At 38.0% G+C, this 25,304-nt stretch overlaps 1 pseudogene; it reads right to left on the reverse strand.

Moving 5' to 3' along the window:
* Positions 1–776: 776 nt before the first annotated feature.
* Positions 777–13,786, reverse strand: LOC105077447 (elongation factor 1-alpha 1 pseudogene; annotated as a pseudogene).
* Between the last annotated feature and the right edge of the window lie 11,518 nt (positions 13,787–25,304).

Below are 25,304 nucleotides of genomic sequence, written 5' to 3' on the forward strand. Positions count from 1 at the left end.
ACGCCAGACACCAATGTCTTCTCTACAAGGAATGACATCTACAGTCTTTGCACAGCATTCCAGTTTCCCAGTAATTCAGAGTCTTTGGTTTTAACAAACTTCACTGTGTTATTTGCAAATGTGAGAATGCGTTCAAGAACAGGGAAACTAAGTTTAAGAGGTTGCATCAACAAGTTTTCTCAATATTAACAGAATGGCATGAAGTTAAATACTCCATGTAACATATGAGTTTTAATATTGCAGAATTTGGGCTCTTGTATAAGGTAACCTACATAACATTACAAGTTACTCTTTGCTTTTCTATCCTAAGCAATATGAAATATTACAAATGGTAGATCACACCTATGACATTTCACTGTGTACTGAAATCAACATAAGAGATAATTTTTTCTATTGGATATAGGTGAAAATTATAAAAAGCCACTTCAACCCATGCCCTGAAAGTGATCAGTTAATTCTGAAATAAATTAATCAAGTTTTAGCAAATGGAACACCAAATATAGATCACTGGCAACTTTTTCCCTTAAGTCTTTTTCCTAAGCAATTTTATGGGAAGTTTTTGTGTTAACCAAAAGAAGATACAGGCTTATTATTAAACTTTGTTTTAATGGGTGTCAAAATTCTATGACAGATTTTGGTCAAGAGACTTCCATTAGATGCACTGATCTTAAAATCTAACAACTTAAAACTACCGCACCAAAAAATGGTTCACAAAACATTCATTTTCTTCTGAAGGCTTTACAGTGCATTTATATCATTCACCAGTCTTTTACTATTTAATGTAAATGGACAAATGAGACAAACAGTTCTGAGCTATTCTTCCACAACCAATTAAGACAGTGCAGAGTCCTAGATAATATCCACTTAGCCGTCTGATTTTTCTGAACAGACTTGGTGACCTTGCCAGCTCCAGCAGCCTTCTTGCCCACTGTCATGATGATGTTCAGAGCAACTGTTTGCTTCACATCATGAACAGCAAAACGACGCAGAGGAGGGGAATCAGAGAGACTCTCAACACGCATAATTGTGTCATGAACCATCTTAATTATGGCAGCATCACTGGATTTCAAAAATGTGAGCCATCTCCCAGCTTCTTAACCAGAAAAGCAATCAATCTTCTTCTGCCTGGCAGACTTACAAGTAATGAAAGCAGCTCAGGTGCATGGCCAGCACTGACTTGGCCTGGATGGTTCAGGATAATCACCTGAGCAGTGAAGTCAGCTGCTTCCATTAGTAAATCATTTTCACTGTCAGCAGCCACATTGTCACAATAAATGTCTTTGATAGACATATTTTTGACATTGAAGCCCATATTGTCCCCAGGTAGAGCTTCATTCAAAGCTTCAAAATGCATTTCAACAAACTTTACTTAGTAGTGATGACTTGGGCAAAGGTGGTCACCATGCCCAGTCTAGTCTCAACTCAGCTCATAGCAGTTGTGCTCATTCCACCAGTTTTGTAGACAACCTGGAAGGACAGACAAAAGGTCTTGTCAGTTGGATGAGTTTTTGGCAGGATGCAATACAGAGCTTTGAGCAATGTAGTTCCACTGATAATTACCATCCTTATGGTGAATTACCAGGGGTGCATGCATCTTTTCAAATTACAGTGTTCTCCAGATATATGCCCAGGAGTGGGATTGCTGGATCATATGGTAACTGTTTTTAGTTTCTAAAGGAACTCCATACTGTTTTCCATAATGGCTGCACCAAATTACACCCCCTCAACAGGGTAGGAGGGTATAACCACTTTTCTTAACGTGGATGCTGACTTCCTCATATCTCTTCTAGCTATAGGGTGTCTGGGTAGAATCTATTGTCTTAACATCAACAATTAGTTGGTTCAAACTTAGCATGTAAGCCAGTAGGGCATGCTGATGGGTCTACACATTCTTGGAGATACCAGCTTCAAATTCAGAAACATCAGCGGCAACAGTGCCAGCCTGAGATGTGCCTGTGATCATGTTTTTGATAAAATCTCTGTGTAACTAATCCATCAATGATGGTCACATAATACTTGCTGATCTCAAATTTCCACAAGGAAATATCAGTGTTGATATCATATTCCCACTCAGCTTTAAGTTTTTCCAAGACCCAGGCATACTTGAAGGAGACTTTTCTCATCTCAGCAGCTGCATTCTAATTTTTTGATGGTTATTTTATTGATTTCACAACATTTGTAGATCAAATGGCCAGTGATCAGTAGCCAATGATAACAATAGGAGTCTTATCCCATTTTGGCTCATATTTAGTAATTTTTTTTATGACACTTGTGTTCTGGTGGCAAACTCTTCACAAAAAAAGAAACAGTTCGTTTTTCAGTTGGGTAAATTATACAATATTTTGGAAGCCTACTCTACTTTATATATGTCAAGATAGGTACATGGCCATTTTCCATGAGACAATACTGCCTTGTTCTCTGAACATATGGATTTTGTAAACTGCTTTTCAGAAAACATGATACAGTAAGTCTTATTATATTCTGTTTCTTATATTCTATTTGCATAAATTACAAAAATGGAAAGAACAAAAGTAAAAGAAGTTTAACAGCCTCTATTTCTTTTACCATAATTATGCTTTTGCCTACTTGCTCCAAGCCAGCAAACAACAAAAAAGAGAAAGTGGTGTCTGAAAGGCTTCACTATCAGTCACTTTAGGTAATAAAGACAGAGGACGTCCCCCTCAAGAGTGGTCTTAAGAGAGGGTTTCTAAGATAGAGTCAGAGAGGATGAGATTTCCAGTTCTTCAAAAGGAACTCATTAGCAGAGGGCTGCTGATTTCTCAGTTGGTGTTGGTGATAACTACTTAGTCCCTAATATTTCCATGGCTAGAATATAAAGGAGTTTTCTTTAAAACAAAACAAAACAAAACAACTTTCTGACTATTGTTGGTTCTAAAATTGTTCCTCATTGCTTACAAAAGTAAGCTATTAATGTGGGACTCCACAAAAATTTTTCCCTAAAACACACATATTCTAGATGAGTAAGCAAGTCCTTATTTTTAATAACAAGTCCTTATTTTTAATAACAGTAAAAATGCCCATCAAAGTTTATATTTATTAAACCTAATTTCTATAAGTATCATATTTTTAGTAAACTAATCTAAGTGAAACAGTGAGAAAAATATCAAATACCTAAAAAATGCTTAACACTGCCATGGAACATGTTACATAATCAGTGAAAAAAGGATTATACGCTGTGTGATTGCTCCGACTGTTGATTAAGAAACCCTAGAAGTCCATGGAGTTACTGCAAGAATCCAGATACAGATGAATCTACGCACCACCATTTACAGGCTGAATAAAAATAATCAACCCACTTCTTTCATTTTTATTTTGGGCCAATTGTGATTTATATACTACACATTTATGCTCAATTATTATTTCCTCAGTCAGTAAATACAGTACTCTTGACTGTTATTATGAGGTGATCTGTGATATTTTTATACCTTTGAAAAGGTTCTTATAATTGAAGGGTTTAGAAAATCATCCATATGTTAAAAATGTTATTTTTACCTCCCTGAACCTAGGCTTTTCTCTCTGTAAGCGGAGATTTGGCCATCTACCCTGTAGACATGCAGTAGATGTTAAGGGTATTCAATAAAAGTTAATTTCCCTACCTGTCTTCTCACACAGGTACCAAAAACATAGTGTTGCTCTGTAAAATAAATTGTCAAGTTAAAATCAAATATATCAATTCTGATTTCCTAAACAAATCAGTAGAAAAAGAACTGATAGAAAAAGTCAAACTGCTAGCAGAAATTACTTTCCATCAGGAGCAAAAGAATAACTGACTCCGTGATATACCTGACAGTTATAAGACTAAGCCTAAACATTAAGGCAGGTTGTTAAAAACAAGTTAATTTATATTTATTTCTACTAAAAAACAATCAACCAAAAAAGTAAAAGCCTGAGTGAGAGTCTGAGCCTTATGCACATTCTTCCCTTTAATTCTCACAACAAGCTTTTTTGCTGTGAGTCCTAGGATTATTCCCACTTTACAGACGACGAACCTGACATACGAGGATATTACAAAGTTTGCCCGAGGTTACAGAGCAAGTATGTGGCGAGGCTGACTTTAACGACACTTCCTTTCATTATGGAAATCCTGTCCAAATCCACGATGAGAAACTGTCTTTGAATTGATTCAGATATGGTCTGTGCAATATGATCTGAGATCAGGGGTGGGCGAGATAAGAAACTGACCCCTCTCTTCCCCCAAGACACATGCCTGTCTTTCCTTGTTCACTGAATATGAGCATTAAGTATTTCCTCTTCCTCTCTTTCATGGTGAGCAGCTTCCTGTAAATGTCTCCCAGCCACCTTGTTTTGTGAATGTTTCTATTTCTAGAAACATCAGTTTAAAGGCATCTAGACAGCTCTGACTTCTCTGATATTGTCAAACAGCCTGAGTCGATCTTCCCTATGAAATATTCATTTTACGATAGCACAGGGAAACTTTCTAGATATGTAGAGAGAAATAAGACTCTGAAGGCACATTTCCCAGCATAATTCCTGAAGTAAAAATTGATCTAAGAGATCACTATAATTAAATGGCAATTACGTTGCTAATTCCTCTGAGGAATGCCAGTGGCATAGCTGGTTTATGAAAAACAAGTTGGCAGAGTTAAGACTAGTGTAACCTAGGTTCTTTCTCTCTTCATCACTGACTACCAGCTTGGCTGGCTGTCGGGGCTGAATAGGTAAACTCAAGTTTGAAAGAGTGCTTGGCCCACATTGTTCTTAATGAACTGTCTTAATAGCACATTCCCCTTTTGAGAACATTGCCGCTACTTGGAGCCAAATTCTGCTACTTTTGTGAGCATTGATTAAAAACACTCACTTGGTAATCATGTGTATACAACACTCTACTGAATAAATTGATGACTGAAGATAAACATGTATTTACATAGGCAGAGAATTTCAGGAACAATTGGACTCTGAAACAATAGATACTAATGCAGAGAAGCCTACAGGAGAACAGACCATCCAGAGGAGTAAGCTTTGTTGATTAAAAGCTTCTCATCTCTCAGCTCCACTCTGCATTGGTACTGTTTGACATTAAAAATCCTGCATCCTATCAATACTGTGCAGGTAGTCAGTATTTGGGGGGAAGTGATAGACATAGACCATATGAATCAGTTTTGGAGCTGCTGTCACTGGTGAATAAATGGTTCATTTCCCCCTTTTCTATTGTGATAGACTTAAGAGAAATTCTTCCTTTCACCACATGGGTCTAACTTTTTCCCCCATTTTTGCTTTCAGAGTAGGAGGGAGAGATTTCATCTGACATGTCCTTTCTTTCGTTTCTGTAACTCAGTGTAGGGGAGTGGGCTTCAAACTCCTCCTACCAAGTGGACATCCTCCTTCAAAAGTACAGCCCACGGATTCCGGGCCCTGGGGCTCTGTTATAAACCTCAACGTGCAAATGCCAGGATTGGAAAAGAGGAAAACAAGAGGCTTGAGAAAAGACAAGAGGATATAAAATATAGTGGCAAAATGTAAAGGCCAGTAAGTGAAGTGGAGCAGACAAGCGCTGGTATCAGATGTAAAAATCAGATGCGATGAGTCCCTGTGGCTGAAGACCCTCCCCTCCCACCCTCCATCCAGGGCGAATGCTCCTGTGGGAAGGTATGCAGCATCTCGCCTCACCAACTGATGGGTTCAGGCCTGCAGACATCATGGACATGAACAGGCCAGCTTTCTCTTCTTATTTTTCTTCAAACACAACCACTGTACCTCTCCTTGGCCAAAAAGAGTATGCAATTTATATGTAACTTTCACAAATCTCTCAGTTTTTAATTCAACAAATGGTCTGATTAGTGGAAAGAATTTTTTCTTTTCCTCATGTGGTTACCCAGTTACAAAGCATAGAAAGCAATCCAGTTGCAGAAAGGGATATAATCTGTTAATATGACCCAGAATACTTGGAAAAGAAAATTGTGCCAAATAAATCTGCATTTTTCTAGTCCTGTACATAGCATAAGACAGTAGGGTATTTATAATTGTTCTCTAGGTATCAATACTTACAGAGCCCATTGGATTTGCTGTCATGCTTTAATAATCGTGTGATCCTAGAAGGTTGCCTATTACTTCTTCCAAGTCAAGTCCAAATTTCTTAGAGACAGGAAGCTTCTTTTTAGATTCAGCTACAAAGTGCATAGATAATGAAGAGTTCTCTGGAAGAATGTAAAAAAGTATCTAAGTGGCATACATTAGAGAGAGAAAAAAACACTCTGTTAATTTGCATCCCAGAAGGTCAATATGTGATCAAGATTGCATCTCAGCTCCTTTTAAAACACGTAATGCGTTTAGTGTCTGCAGTGCTCAGAAAAAGTACTCTAATAGTGACACTGGAGAATAAAACTCTCTTTAGACTTGAAATCAAGGACATAGAAGCATATTTCAGTTTTTCTTAGTGTGATCTGAATAGAATCACTCGGGGCTTTTGTCAAAAGTGCAGACTCCTGAACTTTGCCCCCAAATCATCAGCTGCAGAAACTAACTTGTAAAGGAAGAGATGACAGTATCTAACACTGGCTTCCTTAGGTGGGTCTCATCTATTCCTGAAGGGGCTCCCCACTGTCCAAATTCGGGAAAATCTGAGCATCAGAATAATCATATTGATGGGTTATAAACTGTTGAATGAATGTAAATAAATACATAAATAAATAGGGATAAGAGAAACTATTCTTTACAAATAAATACCAAATAATAAATACAGAATAAAGTATGCAATTGAAAATCCATCCCTTAGACCCATGATAGAAATAATTAATTCAATAAGTGATAAAACTAGTAGATAAAGTAGGCTAAGGAATGAGATATTTGTGTGGCCCGAAGTATTTCCATACAAAATATTTTTTAAAAAGTAAATAAAATAAGAGATTTTGGGTAAACTCTATAGGAGTTTTATTTTAAAAATATCAATCTAAAACTATCTCTCCAAATTTTGGTACTTAAAGCTTGAAACTAAGTTAAAAAGTTCACTGCCTATCTGTCATTTATAAAATATTTAAACATTAATTGCTGGCCAGGTCTAAGTTTATCTACCTTTGCCTTAGGAGAAAAAACTAAAACATAAGTTTCCAGTCAGGAAACGGTGATGTAACAACCAATGCACAGTTGCTTGCTTCTTGGTTTTTGCCAGAGATTTAAGGTTTTTAAGGGTTAAAATTATAATATATGTAATTAAAGCTCCTAAAATAAGAAATATTTCAGTATACAGTGGGAAAGAAAGATGTATGTTTTCAGTAAGAGTTTCGTGAAAAAATACTAAAACAAGAAGTTTCATGCATAATCAGGATTTTAACTATTTAACAAATTCTAAAAGTTTATGGAGCTCCAGTTAACTTTGAGATGCTTTAAAGAATACCAGAGGCATCTTAGATATTAAGTTAAGTAGGATTATTTAATATATTAAGTTAAATATAATCAGTCATAATTTTAATTTGCGAACAAGTCTCTTTATCGATTGCAGATATTTAACCAGGACTTTGCAGTCTTTTTGTCGTTATAGACTGTTAAGCTGCTGTTACAAAGGTGCTTCATCTTTAAAAAGATTCGTCAAAAGTCAATGAAAACAGTGGTTTACAGCAGCCCCACATAAGATGATGACTCTGAGGATTCCAGCCCACACCCTCAGCCCTCGGATGCAAAAACAAAAGGCTGTCCTGCCCCAGGGACCCCTAGATTAGGCATTCAGAGATTTTTACTCCCTGATAGGCAGGGTCTATGCCCCTACTTAGCCTGGGAGTAGTTTCAGAAGAAGGACCATCGCCCCTCTGCAACCCTATAAAATTATGGGAGTAAAATTTCTGAGGGGGGATGAGATAGGAAGGGGGCAGGGCACAGCCATTCAAGGAAGGATGCAGCAATTAACATAAACATGGTGGAAGATTCAACCCCCAGTAAGCCTTGAGGCTCAAGATGGTAAAAGATTTGACTTCTAGCAGATCTTGAGCTTCATTATATGCCTATTGTAGTATATTAGCAAGGTGAATAACACGCCCACAGGCACCATAACAGTCCCCAGGCTAGCCACAAAAGGTCAAAGAGTGGGAAATGGCCAGCTTCCTGGGAATCCCAGCCCCTTCCCCAGGCTACTTAGACTGGTCCTTCCACTTATTAGCATATGAAGCCACCCAGCCCATAAAAACTGGCAAAATGGTACCTGGTGCTGCCACTTTCTCTCTCCCTCCTCTTTGGAGACAGCCCACATTCTGTCTACAGAGTGTGTACCTAATTTTACTCTAATCTGAGCACCCAACCACCACACCTCGTGGCCTTTCTCTTGCTTTTTGATGTATCTCTAAATATGCCTTTACTCAAAAAAAAATTTTTTTTTTAATACCAAAGATGCTAGATCATTAGGCAGAACCCCTGGGCAGGGTCAGAGTGGACCACAAGGCAATAGCTTAGTCCCAAGCCCTGGACCAAATGGGAGGAAAGGAACACTGCATCCTTCCCAAGAACCCCAATCTTTGTTTTTATTGAGAGGCAGCTGTGGAAACTCAGGAAGATGTGGGAGTTCAATAATTGTGTTGGGACCTACAGAACTCAACATTGCAAACTGATTCAATTTCTCATCCCAGTAAACAAGGACCTTGGGGATTCCTCCTCATGCCTTTCCTCTTCTATGACTGGTCCCAGGATCAGGAGGCCTGAGTCTGGGTCTAGATGCAAGGATCTGTGGAAGGCAGGGCCTGGGGTAGCTGAGCCTGAAACACAAACTAGCTTAAAGTCAGGGAGGGGATAGCTTAGTGGTAGAGTGCATGCTTACCATGCACAAAGTCCTGAGTTCAATCCCTAATCCCTCCATTAAGAAAAGAAAAATTAAATAAATATGTAAATCTAATTACACCCCCTCCCCCCAATTTTTTTGAATTTAAAGAAAGTTTTAAAAAATAGCTTATAGTCATCTTCTTACCATATTTGCTTTTCCCAAGTGAGGGCAGCTGAGATCCCCAGTTTTCCTCAGATATACCGCACTTTTTCCTCTTGGTCCTTCTGAAGCCCTCCTGCTCTTGGGAACTTCTAGGGACATAGCAATGAAACTGTAGTGCATTTTGGTTATTTAGGGTTTTGCATCACAGTCATCAACTCTCTTTTAAATGGCTCATTTATTTCTTATCCCCAGAAAGAATAATTTGCACAGACAGGCAGTATTAAGAGCTCTGTATTCAAGGTTCTTACTTCTCCAAATATTCAAATGCATTCATCTTGTTTATAGGTTTGTCTAATCCTAACTGAAGCCACACTGGCCTCTGTAACAGCCACGTCCCCTACACTGATGTCCACACCAGCCACATGACTGTCCTCTTTCTGACTTTCAGATTCAAAAACAAAACATTAAACTCACAATCTCTGGAAGGGTGAACTCACTGGGGCTCAGTAGCATATTTATTATGCTCCTTCCTCACTAAAATGCCCCTAGGAAAGGTGAAATAAAAGAAGTGCACAAGGTAAAGCTATAAATCGGAATAAAAGGGTTTATTCTTAAGGCTGTTCCTTACAGAGATCTGCAACCAATATAAAATCTAGACAGACAAGTTTTGTTCAGAATAGCAATGATGTGTAGAAAGGCCTTTTGGGTTTTGAGGTGCAATGGCCCAATTGTAATAACAAGCTAGAGACCTTAAAAACGTGAATTAATGATATCTGGAGTGTTTTGCAAGAGAAAGCAGATGAAAGGCATTGAAGAAAGCAATGGGAAATAAAATGAATTGATCAAAATCTTATGCTAAATCAGCATTCAGGTTTAAGCCCCTTGACATATGGCTCACACAATACCCTGCTGAACGGCACTGTTATTATTAGGCAGGGTGAGGGGATGGCTTTAAGATATTCCATATAATTCCCTATGTTCCCATCTGTTTTCTTGTTCAGGAAAACCTACAATTTGCCTGTATCCTCTCTCTTGGAAAAGTCAGCACAGGTCTGTTAGCCACAAAACTGCCAGATGCAATCCCCTCAGGAAAAAAATGTGTTATCACAAAGCTCTTGGTTGTGGGTGTAATCTTGCGTTGATTCAGTTAGATGAGTTTCCTCAGTGTTGCGAAACACAGCCAAAGGGGAACATGCATTTCCTTTAATTAAAAAATAGCTGTGAACTGAAGGAGTCATTTACCCATGTGGAACTAAGTGGAAAGACTGGAATGTGTTTATCTCTAGCAGAATAACAAGTTGCAAATAAATGCAAAACATTTCAGGGCATAGGTAAACTGAGGATCATTTCATGAAAAAATATATGAGGATTGTATTTCACAGGCATATGTATTTTGTCAGCTACTTTGTTCTTATGATCCCCATAAAATTTACTTGAATTGTTTGCAATCTTTATGCCTCGGCAGATAATCCCCAAATCTTCCCCAAACAGATCCTTTTTGTAAAAGCTGAAGTCACTTGGAACTCAGACAAGTCAGATTTTTGATTTGTGAATTCTGGATCTGCCAGTAGCTGTGAGACCACAAACAAACCATACTAGCTTTATGAGTCTTATTATTATGTTTTCTTTTAAATGGGATGTAAGGATTAAGTAATAAGGGTTCAGATAAATTTGTCCTTACATAAGGACAGAGGTGGATTCCTTCTCTCGCCCCTCTCCGGCCAAGGTCAACTCCCACGTTGGTCTGCTACCCTCGATGACAAGCCACCCTTCTGATGGCTCCTACTAACATTGTAATGCCCAGAGAGAGGCAACTTGTCATTCAGTGCAAGGACTCTTCTCATTGTTTGCAAGATTCTGTAAGGTCACGTGGTGTTTGTGCGTGTGAGAACACACGCTGGAGGGGGCTGCCCTACAGTGCAGAGCAGAGACCGGCTGCACCCATAAGGCTTGTGTAAGGGTCTCTACACTGAACCGCTCCCTAGCGCTAAGAGTCTGTAGACGAGACTGAAATTGCCAATAAAATTTAAGAGGATAAATGTCTTGTTGCCAGTTTTTGTCATTAAAAAATACAATCAAAAACACAAAAAACCTTTTATCTTTATTGGCATTTCATAATACAAAACCATTTTAATACCAAAACCTTTTGGAAGATACACCTTTCAAGCAGAAAAAGTTTCCTTTGAATGAAATAAATTTAATTACATGATAACTATATTTCACTGCCTCTATTTGGTTTATTTCACTACAGACTAATCGAAACCCTGTTGGGGTGGGAGGAGAGGTCTGTGGGTAGACACGCAGCAATCATGGTTTTAAGGAACCTATGCCTTACAAAACAAAAGCTGGTTTCCTGGGGGAAATTCTCATCAGTGGCTTTTAAGCTTAGTTATAAATGAATTTTGAAAGTCTTTTTATGTATCTTGTATAAAACCTCTTTTGTTTGTTATTATCTGATCTTGGTACCATTTGTGGCCAATAGTGGTAGATTTGTCTTTTAAAACACTAGAAATACAGCTTAAGCTAGCTTCCACATTTGTGGCTGTGTCTAGAAATGCAAAAAAAAAATATTGACTGAAAGCAAATGAGTTCTAAAATAATGTAACTTTCTTAGAGAATCTGTTGGGTAGGATGCACTCAGTTCTTACAAGGCTAGCCACAGACTCTAATAATGTCCGAAATCCCCTCCTGTACCTGTTGCGGCAGCTGGCTCACTCAGCCCAAGTGAATAATATCACAGTTTGATTAATGTTCTTGATGCCATTCTTCTTGCTGTAGTCTTCTTGTTAGAAGATTCCTATACAAATGATACATATTGCAAGCCATGGTTCAAAGCATTACTACCGTCCTATGACTGTCTAAAGGAAAAGCAAAATGAGAGAGAAAGAATTGAGAGATCATGGCTTTATAAAACCACTAAAGAAACTTTCTATAAAAAGATTTTCATCAGAAGATAGATACTAGTCAAGAGAAAGATGAATCTTAAATACTATAATTTAGAATATCAATAGCACGGGAGCTAATCTGGACTCTGCAAAAAGTAAAACGGGGAGTCACAGACATCCCTGGAAGACAATGTGTATCAGGATTACAGTATCTTATACGCACCACAGCTTTGTAAATCTCTTTTCTATTGTAAGGATAAGATAAAAGATTATAGGGATATATGAAAGTGAAGGAAGGGGCTAATGAAATTTGGGCACTGGGGTAATACTCAAATAGTGCTTAATAAAAATAACTTTAAAAATTCTGTTCTTTATTTGTTTTATTTAGTGTTTCTTATTTATTCAGTACATTCCTACTCTCCTTTTTCCTTCCAAGTCATATGTCATTCTACAAATACTTACTAATACATAATTATTCATTAGGAAATACTCAGAAATTACTTACTTATGCTAATTACTGTTGCAAGACAAATTCTAAGTGCCTAAGGTAGAACAAGTCTGCTTATTACCTACCAGTTATACCCAGTTTCACCTTAATGATTGAAATGAAATGTCACCAAACAGTATATGATACCATTCTGTTTTCTTCCAATTCTAACCCATGCCAGTGGTTTATCTGCATTATAGCCTACTTGGTTGAAGGATTTATTATTGTACAAAACTACTTAGGAATGACTGAATAGAATTTAAATCTTAATTAACCACTATTTGGAAAGAAAACATAAAGTGTCAAGGCTGGAGTTCTTTTCTCAAAATAAAATCTCTTTCCCCTCATAGGTTTAAAAAGGCATTTAATAAACCATACCTCTCATAAAATTAACAGGCATTATCAGAAGACAGTTTGCCACATTTGGGGAGCTAAGACTCCCCAAATGCTCATGGGAAGAGCACGTTGACTTGCTGCCACTTTATCTTTGGTTAAAGCAAGATGGAATAAAACTTGAATGTTTATGAAGGAAACATTGCCAGTGCGGAATGAATTCCCCTAAGCCAATTTCATCTCCCTGCACACTGCCCTCATTAGATGAAAGAACTTCAATTTAGCTGAGAGCTCAAGAATTGGACACTGGAACAAGTAACATGAGCTACGATAAAAGAATGCAGTGGAATCTGTTGTTTTGGTGGGAGCCACATGCCATTAATTATGTTGGCTTCTGTTTTTAAGTGCCACAAGTGTACCATCAACCTCAATGGTTACCCTGGGCTTCAGTTCCGAATTCCAGTTTCCTGTTTAGACACTGCCTTGCCATCGTCTTAAAATCAATACACTCAACATTGAATTTATTATCTTCCATGAAAATCAGTGAATTCTCCAATCTGCGTTCTAAAGGACCTGTGCTAGGTCCTTTCAATTAAGTACAAAAGTTGCACTCTGGCATTTAAGAACTTAGCACCTAATGCAACCTTATTTTTTTGTATGGAATTTTCTACCACGTTACTCTGTTTCATTCACTGTGGCTTTTTTGTTTTGTTTTGTTCTGTTCTTTGTTATCCACGCCTTTGACTCTCTGTGGACTTTTCCCCCCAGGATGATACCCGTGTATCTACACACCCAACATTCTTTATATCATTTTTAAGGGGCTCAAGGATATCTAAAAAGCCACAAATAAACCTCCTATGAGTCATATTTATCAGGTTAAATATTCCTTTGTTCTTCCTGTAAAGCTAGGCCATTTGACGTTTCCTTCACATCCATTGTATTTTCCTGACACTGAGATCTGGTTACATTGTCCCGTCCCCAGCAACCCCCATCCCTTATACACAACTATTCTTCAAAGTCTGTCTCAAATCTCACATCCATAAATATGTATTTGTTTGGGATTTTGACTATCCAACATCCATTCTCCCTTATGCTGGAAATAGTAGTCTTATTTTGGCTGAAACACTCACCTCTCCCTCCTGTAGTCCATCGCTCTTCTCCAGGAGAAGTTTCTGACTGACTTAAACCAATAAGCATATTCAATTCCTTTGGCCATGGACATTGGTTGATGAATTGGCATATGTCTGAGATGCTAGCAGATGTTTGATGGGGGCTTCTGGGAAAGTAGTTTCATTACTCTTTGGTGGAGCTCCTCTTTTTCTCTTACAAATTAGAAATGGAGCATATAATTTCTCCACAGCTGCTGCTGCCATCTTGTAACTACAAGGAATGCAGATTTAGGCTTAAGCAGACACACCAGCAGAATTCAAGAGAAATATGAAGAAACTAGGTCTTGAGGGACATTGTTGAGCCACTAGGCCATGACTGACTGAAGTAGAAGCCTAGGAGTTTACAGCTATATTATTTGATACATTTTCCAAATCATTTGAGTTTGAATTAAGTTTTCTATTGCTTGCAAACTAAAGAGTCCCAAGCCTACACTTCTCACACAGTCTTGTTCTTCCTTTTTAGTACACCATGACATTTTGTTGGTTGAATTTTTGTGTCACTTGTTCTCATCTATGTTGTCATGGTGTATGTGTCTCATTTCCCATCTGGCTGGAAGTTCAGGCTTACAAAACTCAACATCAAGCCTGTCTTTTACACGCATTTTATCTTGCCTGGGATCTTGCATATACATTATCTCTTTATTAAATGTTAATGTCAAAATGCTTTAGACACTGTGCTAAGCCAGAGAACAGGAGCACAAAGGGCAGAGGTTATCTATTTATTGGTAGCAAGCCACCCCAAAACTTAGTGGCTTAAAACAGCGATTCTATATTTTGCTAACAAATGTGTAATTTGACCAGGATTTTTCTGGGGCAGTATGTCTCTCCTCTGCATCAACTGTGCTGAAGGAATCACTTCCAAGATGATACACTTATATGGTGAAAAAGTTGGTTCCGGCTGTCAGCTAAGAGCACAGTCAGCCTTGATTTCTCCCCAGGTAGGTTCCTTCATGGAGCTATTTGGGCTTCCTCATATTATGGGGGCTTGGATCCAAAAGCAATTATTTTTCAAAGACAGGAAATGAAAGCTGCTAGCTTCTTAAGGCCTAGATCTGGAACCTGAAACAAGTTGCTTTTACTCTAATCTACTGAACAAAATAGTGACAGCTCCTGTCAAAATTCAAAAGGAGGGAAAGTAAATCCCACCTACCAGTAGAAATGTTGAAGTATTTGTGGCCATTTTTTTTTAATCAAAGTAGATTTATTTAGAAAGAGGTACACTCCACAGACAGAGTGCAGGCTGTCTCAGAAGGAAGAAAAAAAAAAAAAAAAGCCATGAGGTACAGGATTGGTATTCAATTTAAAGAAAAAGTAGATACACACCCCATAGACAGTGAGGGCCATCTCTGAAGGCGAGGGAGTGAGGGGTTTTTGTGCCCATTTTTAATGTACAACAAGGGTATACAGGATACAGTCTTTTACTTGAAGGAAGTCAGGCGTCATGGGTTTGCAGACATGAGAATATGACTATGAGGGAGTAGGGGCTCCCGTGCAGCTGGATAGTGTTATGAGATGAATGGTGTAGCTTTGAAGTTCCTATATTGAAGCCCTAACTTCTGATGTGATTGCATTTGAACATAGGCCTTTAGGGAGGTAATTTAGGTTAAACGAGATCACAAAAGTAGGGACCTAATGCAATAGGACTTGGGTCCTGGTAAGAATAGGCGGGGACACCAGAGAGCTCTCTCTCCCGCTTGAGTGCACAGAGAAGAGGCCACGGGAGGCCAGAGCACAAAGGCACCATCTACAAGCCCAGAAGAGAGGTCACACCAGAAACCAACCCGACAGGACCTTGTCTTCCAGCCTCCAGGACTTGGAGACATTAAATTTCTGCAGTTTAAGCCATCCAGCCTGTGGTATTGTTACAGCAGCCTTAGGAGACTAATAAAGTAGATAGACAGACAGACAGACAGACAGCATGGCCTACCCAGACTTTGCTTGGGGAGGTCAGAGGAAGGCTGTCAAGTTGCACAACTCCAAGGGGACGTCATTTATGTGAAGCAGATGTGAACGATCTCCCTGCAGCTGTGCAATGCCGCAGCCTGGGAACAGAGGAGGTGCTACTGAGAAGGAGACGTTTGAATTAAGACTGGAGATTCAAATAAGTTGTTCACAGAAAGATAAGGAAGGCAAGGCATTCCAGGCAGAACTTGTGAAAAGTTACAGGTACGTGAAACTGATGGCATTTTCAAGAAGCCAAGTTGTTTTCTAAGGTGAGAGCAGAAGGCATGTGGGAGCCTTTGTGCAGTCAGCGTCTGTGAACCAGACTGGGTGACCTGCTGCTGTTTTTGTTATTGCTTTTGCCTAGTTTTGTTTTAAAAAAAACAAAACAAAACATTATCAGGGTGATCCAGATTTTCCTCTTTTTCTCATTCGCTATGCCAAGCTGGTCTCTAAGTCATCGTTTCTTACTTTCTGATAAACCTGTTTATCATGGTACTTCCTATTCCTACCCGCACCTTTTACTTACAGTTGGAATATTGCATAACTCCTAAGTAGATAGTTTTTACTCCTACTCTGTCCCCACTTCTGACCTACTTCAAAGAATATAATTAGTTTGGTGGAATATTTTAAAAAGTGTTTTGGCAACCAGTGTGATTATTGATGAATTTTAAGTGGTCTGATAGAGATGAAAATCAATTTACCGTGTCTTGAATACAAAGTGAAGCTTTAAGCAGAAGATGATGTAAATGGCTGTTTTTTAAAAGAAGGAAATATGGCAGTAGATTGTTGGGGCCCAGGGCAGGTCACCCTAAAATATGCCTCAATAGCATACTGATTATTTTGAATTCAAGTTACTTAAGAAGTGGCTAATGCAAGAGGGACACTTTGACCCTCCTCTCTGTCCCTCTGAAAGCAGTAAATAGATCTCACATGTGAAAGGTACACTCCATACATACATCTAGAGATAGAGAGACACCCTTAGTGCCAGAAAGAGGGAATTTTGGTTCAAGAAGCTTTATAAATAGAACTTGTTTTTCCTTTAATTTACTACCGCAAGCCCAAATGTGTTTAGATTCTTCACTAGTTACACACTCAAAGCCTGAGTTAAAGGCTGCCTGCTTTGGCTGTTTCTTATGTCCCATTGCTATGAGACCTCTGTGTGCATGGATTAAAATTTGTTTCTTTTTCTCCTATTAATCTGTCTTGTGTCAAGTTTATCGTTAGTCAAATCACAAGAACTCAAAAAGGGCAGGGGGGACGATTTCCCCTCCCCAGCAAGATAATTCTGATTTAGCTGCATTTAATAGAAGATTTAGGAAATGGTATGTAAGCTACAGGTGTGCACAGTCATATGCTTTTTTGGTTCTTCTTTGAGAGAATACAGCTTTTTCACATACGTATGTATTCTGAGCAACCTGAAAACTCTGTTCTAGTTATTAAGCCATTTTCTCTCAGTGCCAAACCTCCCTCTGGGGCAGAGGAGTGTCTTAATTCAAGTCTTCTTGATTGATAGGACAGTAATCAGTCCTGAATCGAATTCATCTTTATCTTTCTGAATGTTTGCATTAGATGCAAACCACATTTTTGCATTGCCAACTCAATCCTTGTTCCTTTCCAACAACAGAGAGCGCTGGAATGAGCCTGGAAAGCCCCAGGAGAAAGAACAGACATGCCCTACTCACTTCCTACCTGTCTGCCGGTGGTTCCCCTCTGCAACACCCTCTCCTTGGTTCTTCATTCTGGCACCAGCAGTGCTGTTCTAAAGCAGCGGCTGTAGCCAATCTGTAGTTTTCCTTCGTTCTGCAAACCAGCCTTACCATGCCCATTCAGTGACATAAGCATGTCAGCTAGCACTGCCCGCACAGACGGCTGTCCAGGGCCACAGGCTCTCTCCTCAAAGTTACTAAAGTGTAACAATTCCGAACTCTCTCTGTCCTTTGTGCTCTGAGCACTGGAGGTGGTAACTGCTTCCTTCACTTGCAAGTTTATATTTCAAAGTTACCATTTTACCCTTTCAGTTACGTAGCTAGTACTTTTAACCTAATTAATTATTTGTATTAAATTCTCACTGTTCACATAACTGGTATATGAATCAAAGTTCAGCCAAAGAAGAAACAGTAGAAGATATTTTCATACATATATATGAAACAAGGAATTGTCTTACACGAATGGGTGCTGACTGGCCAAGCCTGAAATCCGTAGGGCATGTTGTCAGGAGTGGCAGGCGGGAACCCTTGCGCGTGGGCTGAAATTGCTATCCACAGGCAGGACTCCTCCCTTACCAGGGAAACCTCAGCTCTGTTCTTAAAGCCTTTCTACAGATTGAGTTAGGTCTACCCAGATTTAGTCTTTGTTCCTCAAAGTCGACTGATTATGGACCTCAGTCACACCTCCAAAGTACCTTCACAGCAACACCTAGGTCAGTGTTTGATTGAATAACTGGTGACAGTAGCCCAGCCAAGCTGACATAACAGAAGACCTCATAGTTGGTGTGGTTTCTGTCCCCTCACCAGACTAACTCATATGGACCCTCACCTGTATGTAGACAGCTGGATTTTCTGTTTGAACAAATGGCAAAGGGAGAGGACATGCTGGGAGAATTTGTCTTTGTCTGTCTTCTGAGAGGCGACAAAACTAAACCCCTTGTGGCTACGAAGTGCTGGCTCCAGCTCTTTACCTTGAAATGTTGTATAGAGTAATCAATGTCTAGGAAACCTGATTCTATTCCTGCTTTTGGCTTTTTGTATTTAATTACTGTTCATGAATTATGAGGTGTACTACTTAAACATTTATTGAACGATGACAGTATTTTTGATAGAAGAGGGCATTAAATCAAGTCTTCTTGAATCGAACTTCTTCACGTTTTTCTCCAAGAATACTTTTCCCATCTTCTCACTGGGTAATGTTATTTCATTCCTTTTGAGAAGTAAAGACGTGTTTTATCAGATACCTAGGCTTACCCATGTGCTTGTGGCATTCAGTGTTCTGTATGGGTCAGGAAAGATCAGGAGAGGATGAAAATGTGTCAGCTTTCCCATTAATGATGGGCTCCCAGCTAAAAGCCCTCTTTCTTGCTGCCGTGATCAAACTTGCATCATGAGAGAGTGGAAAAAACTGTTTTTTATTGATTGTTTTTTAACCCCGAAGTCATTTTCTCTATCAGGGATATGAATGGATAAAACAGCATTCCTTAAAATTGAGAGATGGAATCACATGCAGACATTAAGAAGCACAATGTAGCTCTATATGTAATGTTAAGCAAATTTCCAAGGTAGGCAAAAAAAGCAGAATACAAAGCAGGGTAGATGGCATGGTCTCATACACAGAATACACAGCAATATGATTATTGATACATAGAACAATTCTTAAAAATAACAAGATCTGGATGAAATTGATCACTTTCAGGAAGAACTGCAACTCTGTGCTCAGTGCTTACTGTGTACCATTACCTTGTTGTTGGAAATGTAGCATTAGATAAAATGTAATATGAACGTATAGACAATGGTATAATAATCACCTATTATTCATCATTCACTCGATAGTTACCAGAAATTTCTATACTTGCTTCTTATTTTGTTTCTTTTTTCTATTTTATTTTTGAATTATTTTAAATGTATATTCTAAATATTATGTCATTTCATCAGTATTTCTATGTATATTGCTAAAAATATAGACTTTTTTACTTTCATATTTACAGTATCATTCTATCTCCTTACACAATTAACAATAACGTCTTCTTAAGACTTTGTTTTTTTAAGAGCAGTTTTAGATTCACAGCAAAACTGAGACAAAGGTACAGAGATTTACCCCTATTCCCATATAGCCCTGCCCCTTATACATGCATAGCTCCCTCAATTATCAGTATCCCCACCAGACTGGGACTTATGTTATCATTGATGTTTTACAAATGTTAAAACTTACAATAACACATGTTAATGACCTAAAGCTCATAGTTTACCTTTGTGTTCACTCTTGATGTTATAGATTTTATGAGTTTGGACAAATATATAATGACGTGTATCCATCATTATAATATCATACAGAGCATTTTCACTGCCCTAAAAATCCTCTATGCTCCACCTATTCATCCCTCCTTTTACTGGCTCCACAGTTTTGCCTTTTTTAGAATGTCATGTAGTTGAAATCATATGGTTTGTAGCCTTTTTAAATTGACTTCTTTTACTTATAGTATGCATTTAAGATTCCTCCATGTCTTTTCATGACTCAGTAGTTCATTTCTTTTTAGCACTGAATAATATTACACTGTCTGCATGTGCTATAGTTTATTTATCCATTTACCTACTGAAGACATTTTAGTAACTTCCGTGTTTTGGCAATTATGGATAAAACTGCTATAAAACACCCAAGTGCAGGTTTTTGTGTGGACATAAGTTTTCAACTCCTTTGGGTAAATACCAAGGAGTATGACTCCTGGATTTTATGGTAAGTTTGTTTTGTTTTGCAAGAAACCACCAAACTGTCTCCCAAGGTGGTTGTACCATTTTTCATTCCCACTAGCCAGGAATGATAGTTCCTGCTGCTCCACATCCTCACCACCATCTGGTGGTGTCAGTGTTCCAGATTTTGGCCATTCTAATAGTCGTGTAGTGATAGCTCATTTTTGTTTCACTTTGCCTTTCCCTGATGACATATGATGCGGAACATCTTTTCACATGCTTATTTGCCATCGCTATATCTTCTTTGGTGAGGTGTCTGTTAAGGTCTTTGGCCCATTTTTTAACTGTGCTATTTTTTTTGTATTGTTGAGTTTTAAGAGTTCTTTGTATATTTTGGATACCAATTCTTTTTCAAATGTGCTTTTGCAAATACTTTCTCCCAGTCGGTGGCTTGTCTTCTAATTCTCTTGACATTGTCTTATGCAGAGCAGAAGTTTTAATTTTAATAAAGTCTAGCTTATTAATTATTTCTTTCATGGATCACGACTTTGGTGTTGTATCTAAAAAAGTCATCACCATACCCGACATCAATTAGATTTTCTCCTGTAGGAGTTCTATAGTTTAGCATTTTGCATTTAGGTCTATGAGCCATTTTGAGTTAATTTTTCTTGAAGGGTATAATGTCTCTGTCTAGATTTATTTATTTTTCATATGAACATTGCACCATTTGTTGAAAAGACTATGCTTAGGAAGAAAGATTTTTCTTCAAGTAGTAAAATGATCTGTAGTTAGGTGCATCCACATTAACAATTGCGTCTTCTTGCAGAATTGACCTTGTTTACAATTATATAATGCCCTATTTTATAGCTGATAACACTCCTGGCCTTGAAGTGTGCTTAGTCTGAAATTAATATAGCTATTCCTCAATTACTTTGGTTACTGTTAGCATGGTATATTTTTTCTCTATCCCTCTACTTTTAATCTATATATGTCTTTATATTTAAAGTAGGTTTCTCTATCCCTCTACTTTTAATCTATATATGTCTTTATATTTAAAGTAGGTTTCTCTATCCCTCTACTTTTAATCTATATATTTCTTTATATTTAAAGTGGTTGTGTTTCTTCATCCACTCTGACAATCTGTCTTTTAATTAGTACATTTAGACAACTGACATTTAAAGTGGTTATTGATGTAGCTGGATTAATAGCTACCATATTTGTTACTGTTTTCTATTTGTTGCCCTTGTTGACTTCTATTTTTGTCCGTTACTCCTTTCTGCCTTTTCTCTTTTAATTGAGTATTTTATATGATTCCATTTTATCTCCTTTCTTAGCATATCATTTACACTTCTTTTTTAAAAACTGTTTTTAGTAGTTGCCCTAGAGCTGTGAGCTTCCTGAATCCCAGATTCTGTGAGCTTCCTGGATCCCAGATCTGTGGTTTTGTGTCTGACATTAACTTGGGGAAATTGTCATTCATTATTGTGTCGAATATTTCTTCTGTTCCTTCGTCTTCTTTCTTCTCCTTCTGGTGTTCTTACTACGCAGCACCCATCTTTCGTAGCTGTCTCACAGTCCTTGGATATTCTGTTCTGCTTTGTTCTCTGTGCTTTTCAGTTATGGAGGTTTTCATGGAGATACCCTCAAGCTCAGTGACTCTTTCTTCAGCTGTGTCCAGTCTGCTGTTAGGCCCATCACAAGCATGCTTCATTTCTATTACAGTATGTTGGATCTTTAGCATTTCCCTTTGGTTCTTAGGATTTCCATCTCTCTGCTTACATTGCCCAATTGTTCTTACATGCAGTCTATTTTGTCCGTTAGAGCACTTAGCCTGTTAATCATAGTTATCTTAAACTCCCACTCTGATAATTCCAATATCCTTGCCGTATCTGGTTCTGATGCTTGTGTTATCTCTTCAAATTATGTTCTTTTGCCTTTTGATATGCCTTGTAAATTTTTGTTGATAGCTGGACATCATATACTGGGTAAAAATACTGCTGTAAATAGGACCTTAGTAATACGGTGGTGAGGTATTGGGGGAGGGGAAGCATATAGTCCTGTGATTAGGTGACTAGGGCTCAGTCTTTTAGTGAGGCTATCTATGCTTCTGGACTGTGACCTTCACATGTATTTTTAATATTTATCACCACCACCACCCCCGCCGGCCCATCTTAGCTAGGAGAGGATAGTTAGGTTGGGATGTTTAGATATTTCACTCCCCTTTAGGCTGGTTAAGTTCTGGAAATACCATAGCAGGTTAGGCTCAGGTTAACTCATTTCTCCTGAGGGCAAGTCTTCTTAAGAAGAACAGAATGCTTTGGCATACTTCAAAATGACTGCTTTTCTCCTCCCTGTGATGGAAGCCTGAGCTTCTGGAAGTAAATCTTATAAAATTGGGAAGGAGCTGGGGACAGACTCCTCCATGACTGGGTCTCCTTGGAGCTTTTAACTATCAGACTTGTCCACACTGAGTTTCCAGAAATTGATCAATTACAGTTCAATTCTGCCTACCCCAGCACTGGTTCCCAGAGTAGTTTTCATGCATGAGTCTCTGCTGTGGCAAACTGTTATTCTGTCTTTGCCTGTCCAGCCTCTCTTATGGATCTCAGAAGATTCGTTAATATTTCAGTCTGTTCAACTTTTTGTTTTATTTGTTGTCAGGGTGGAGCAGAGACTTCCAAGTTCCTTGTATGAAGAGTTGGATATCAGAAGTCAATAATAACTTTTGATATGCACTAGCCAGGCCATTTTCAAATATCTTTCATATCTTTTTAAAAATTTACATATTTCTTTCAATTTAATGACTTAAGTAACATGAAATCACTATTATCATTAAGACCTCTTAACCTAGATCAGTATCCTCTACCTTTTTGTTTTTCATAACCTTAATTTCTTAAAGTAACAAAGTCAATTTCCTGTATAAGTTTCACAATCTGGATTTATCTGTTTGCTTCTTCATAGTGTCATCTAATTTGTTCCTCTATTCCCCCATAATTCTTGAAAACTGGCTAAGTTTCAATCAGATTCAAGTATGTTAGTTGCTTATGCAAAAACTATAAAGTATTTTAAGAATATTATTTCAGCAAAAATACTTTATGGATTTATTAAAAGCCCAGCTCCAATCCTGCCTCTACTGGATGCAAACTCAAATGCCTTTGCAAAATGCTTCATAATACTTCATTTTGCAGGAAGTTGCTCATGAATAAACATAAGGATTTGGAGATTTGGGGTACTACTAGTCAAAAAGCATTCATTCTTAACCATTGTCATAGGGGGATTTGAAGTTTTGAAAGTCTCTTGTCCAAGAGATATCAAACTCTGGTGGTTGAGATACAACAGTAAACTCCCAGAAAATATCCAAAATAATAAGGCTAAAACTTATTCACTTATTCATGGCTGCTCTTCCACTTTGCAAACCTTAATTCCTTCAATTCCCTAGAACCTGCCAAATAAATTAGGTTCTTTGGTAGGCATATTCACTTTTTTTTTTTAAGTCATTTATTCACTTAGTCAAATGTTTATTCATTCATTAATGATGACTGAATGCCTACTTGCTGCCAAGCACTGTTCTAGGCAGTGGGATAAAGACAACAAATCTCTACAATCATTTAAATTGTTTTTGTTTATTTCAAGTCAGTTAAAAGTATTCAGCATTTAGTATGTGTGTATATAATGTACAAAACACTGAACGAGGCTTTGTTATGATATAAAGAAGTGTGAGACATATCACCTGCCCTCCTGGGATCTTAGTCTAGTGGTTGGGACAAACATACTCATGTTGTTCTAGAACAAGCTGTGCTGGAAGAGGGAAACAGATGAGATACTATTGATATAAAGGGTGGCTGAGATAATTTCTAACTAAAGGCTCTGGGCCTTTCCTTTCATTAAAACTCTCATTTGGCTGCAATAAAATGCTAGCAGTTAACTGCTATGTGTTTTGTGCATATGTCTTAAAAAGTTGGATTTGGGTTGTGTTCAAAATGGCATTCATCACAAAGTTAAGAGCATTTTTTAAGTATTAAGAATAGTTTTTATTTAAAGCATGACAGACTGATGAGAAATCTCTAGTCTATCCCTTCATTTTTGATATTCAATTTTGATTTAAAGAAGAAAGGTAAAAATAAATAACTTCAAGTCTATCCTCCAGGGCAACTGCTATTCTATGCAAATAGCATGTACATATATGTAGATGAGTATATGATCAGAAACGTTTAGTTTTACTGAAAATGAATTATAGACATACTGTTACACATTTCGTTTTCCTGACAAATAAAAATTGTATATATTTAAGACATACAGCTTCATGTTTTGATATACCTATACATTGGAAATGAATGATCACCACAACATATCTAAGGTAATTAACATATCTACCATTTCACATAATTACCTTTTTTGTTTTTGTTTTTGTTTTTGTTTTGCATGGTGAGAACATTAAGATCTACCCTCTTAGCAAATTTCAAGTGTGCAGAAATTCTGGAGCTGAAGAAAGAATATAATGAATGAAATGAAAAATGCAATGAACATGGTTGTTTGAGTGGAAATGGCTGATTGCTTTTTCAGTGGTGCTTTATCATTTAATTCAATGCTCTTAAGAGGTAAGTGATGCAGTTCCCTATTTATTATTTGCTTGTTTTGTTTTTCTCTGTATACAGGTTTCTTTCCCTCCTCCTTCCCTTTTATTCCTGAGCCATATTCAGTGAGAGGTGGCAGACTGATGGGCCTGTGGCAAACAGGTAAATTTCAGGTCAAACACACGCTGGAAACGCATTATCCAGGCAAATATTGCAGCAGTTTTGTACAGAATCCTGACCAGGGACTAGCAAATTTTTTAATGAAGAAAGCAAAGGATACTGAAGAAAAATAGATTTGAGATTTCAGAACTCTATTTTTTGTCTAATGTAGAACTTCTAAGCCACAGAAGCAGGTCTTGCTAGGCATCCTGACATAATTAGGCAAAGTCAGGGACAGACACAGATCACAGGCTCCTACTTTCTTCTCATTAGTTGGCACTACCTGACGCTGGGTTTGAGCAATCACATTCTGGACCTTCTGACTTGAAGCGTGGTGTGACAGAAACAGCCTTAAATATCCCAGAAGGTAAGTATTTACCACCGGTGTAGCCACTTACTAGCTTGGCAGACAGGGGCATAGCCTTTAACTCCTCTGAGTCTTGCTATATGTGAGTGTGAAATGGGGTTTAGA

Source organism: Camelus bactrianus, chromosome 8 (genome assembly GCF_048773025.1).
Source record: "Camelus bactrianus isolate YW-2024 breed Bactrian camel chromosome 8, ASM4877302v1, whole genome shotgun sequence".
NCBI classification, from domain to species: Eukaryota; Metazoa; Chordata; class Mammalia; order Artiodactyla; family Camelidae; genus Camelus; species Camelus bactrianus.